Genomic DNA, 2500 nt, shown 5'->3' with positions numbered 1-2500 from the left:
AGCCATCAAAAGACTGAAGAAAGGCAAAAGTGCCGGTAAAGACATGATTCGTAATTAATATATCATCAACAGCGTTCCTTTGCTGACAGAAACATACTGTAAAGTATTTAACAAGATACTGGACGAAGGTGTTGTACCAGAAAAATGGGTATCCGGCTTGATATTGCCATTGTATAAAGGCAAAGGTGATACACTTTGACTGTAATAATTATAGGGGAATAACTTTGCTCAGCTGTGTTGGAAAACTATTCACTACAGTGTTAAATGCTAGACTGACAGATTATATCAATATAAACAATATACTTTCAGGAGCCCAAGCAGGATTTAGACAGTCCCATTCTACATTAGATCAAATGTTTGTTTTGAAATCACTTTTTGATATTTTCTCCATGAAAAAGAAGAAACTTTACTGTGCTTTTGTTGATTGTAAAAAAAGCCTTTGATTCAGTTTGGAGAAGTAGGTTATGGCAAAAACGTGTTTATGAAGGCGTGAATGGTAAAATTTTGCGTGTCATAATGAATATGTATGATAGAATTAAGTCATGTGTGTTTTTAAATGGTGAAAAAAATGGTGAAAAATCTTATTTCTTTAGCATTTGTAAGGGTGTACGACAAGGAGAAAATCTCTCACCTTTGCTTTTTTCTCTGTATCTCAATGATTTAGAGTTGTATTTGACTGAGCATAAGAGTCCATCTGTTGATCTTTTATTGAATGTTAACATTTCACAGTTAGATAATTACATGCGATTTATTTGTACTGTTGTATGCAGATGACACAATTTTACTTTCAGAGACGAAAGAAAGATTACAGCAGTCCCTCAATGTTTTTCACAAATATTGTTTAGAATGGAAACTAGTGGTCAATGTAAAGAAAACTAAAGTGATGATATTCAATTCTACAAACAAGATAAAGCCTGTTTTTAGGTTTGGTGATGCATGTTTGGATGTTGTCGATTCTTTTAAATATCTTGGCATTGAATTTAGTAGAAACGGAACTTTTTATAAAGTAAAAAAAATGATTTATGAACAGGGCCAAAAAGCTATGTTTTCGTTACTTCAGTCAGCCAGAAATCAAGATTTACCTTTACATATCATTTTGGACATGTACAAGTCTATGATTGTTTCTATTTTGTTGTATGGTGCAGAAATATGGGGTTATGAAAATGTAGATATACTTGAAAAATTAGAATTGAAATTTTTGAAACGCTTGTTCAAACTGAACAGAAATACTATGACCCAAATTGTTTATGGAGAAACTGGTATTTATCCAATTAGTGTGTTAGTGAAAATGAGATTAGTTCGATTTTGGACCAGCTTAGTGATATCAAACACAGAAAAATATTCTGGGAAAATATATTTGATATTACTTGACTTATATCGAAATGGTATTTATTCTTCAAAATGGATGAGTTGTATCAGACAAATTTTAATAGAAGCAGGGTATGACTGTGTTTGGGATGGTCAATTTTTCTTGGAGAGGGAATCTTTATGCAAGAATGTCAACATTGCTTTGAGAGATAGTTTTCAAAATCTATGGAGACATGCTCTAGAGGCGAGTAGTAAATGTTTGTTTTATCGAAATTTTAAAAGTGGATTTGGTAGAGAAAAATATATAAGTCAAATGCCTGATATGTTATTAGTTTCTTCAGATTTCGAAGTAGTAATCACAAGCTGGAAATAGAAACAGGGAGACACAAAGGCATACCACGAGAGTTACGGCTTTGTAAGGTTTGTAACATGTCTGTGATTGGTGATGAGTTTCATTTTATAATGGAATGTCCCAATTATGATCAGTTACGAAATAGATATGTTCGTAAAAAAATATTTGTCTCCAAAATCGGTTTTTAATTTTTGTAATATGCTCAAAGGAGGCAAAAAAAAGTCATTTTAGCTGTAAGTAAGATGATTAGATTTGCAAATGTTGACTGGTTATACTTTTGGAGTTAAAAGACATTTGTGTTTTCTCAACTTTTATGTGACATTGTTGTGTATTTGGAAATGTTTGTTCTGGGCACGAAAAGATTATTTTGCAGTAATCCTCCATACTCCAATAGGAGTGAAAGGATAATTAAAACTTGAAAACTTGAAACTTGAAAACTATATAGTTATTTTCATACCCCTTCATATAGGACTTTGGCTTAATGAATAAATTCCAATTCCAATTCCAATTCTCTCACACACACACACACACACACACACACACACACACACACACACACACACAATGTGTGTGTGTGTGTAAAGAACCTACAGCAGATTTCTTGTGCTATATACGTATCCATCATCATTATTAGTATTATTAGTATTATTATTATCATTATTATCATTGTTGTTGTTGTTTTTATCATGATTTGGCTTTTTTGCCTCAGCTAATAAACTTTCATCTCACAAAAATAGTAAATGTATGAACTTCTGCTTGAACTGCTTGCGCCATGACTCTCTCTCTCTCTCTCTCTCTCTCTCTCTCTCTCTCTCTCTCTCTCTCTCTCTCTCTCTTTCT

The 2500-nt window shown here is 32.6% G+C and overlaps 1 protein-coding gene and 1 long non-coding RNA gene across 16 annotated transcripts in view; one reads left to right on the top strand and one right to left on the bottom strand.

Moving 5' to 3' along the window:
- LOC143280065 (uncharacterized) overlaps positions 1–2351 on the top strand; it is a 56017-nt gene extending 53666 nt beyond the window's left edge. For all 6 annotated transcript variants that reach the window (XM_076584566.1, XM_076584609.1, XM_076584583.1 and 3 more), the window contains one exon: positions 1–2351. This exon is cut by the window's left edge and continues 1091 nt beyond it. The gene's annotated coding sequence lies outside the window, so the exon portion shown is untranslated.
- The window catches only part of LOC143280146 (uncharacterized), a 108225-nt gene that overhangs the window by 9781 nt on the left and 95944 nt on the right, over positions 1–2500 (bottom strand). The gene's annotated exons all lie outside the window — the stretch shown is intronic.

This window comes from Babylonia areolata, chromosome 1, assembly GCF_041734735.1.
Source record: "Babylonia areolata isolate BAREFJ2019XMU chromosome 1, ASM4173473v1, whole genome shotgun sequence".
NCBI lineage: Eukaryota > Metazoa > Mollusca > Gastropoda > Neogastropoda > Buccinidae > Babylonia > Babylonia areolata.
Note: the sequence above shows the minus strand (reverse complement) of the source record. Positions and strands in the feature narration are given on the sequence as shown.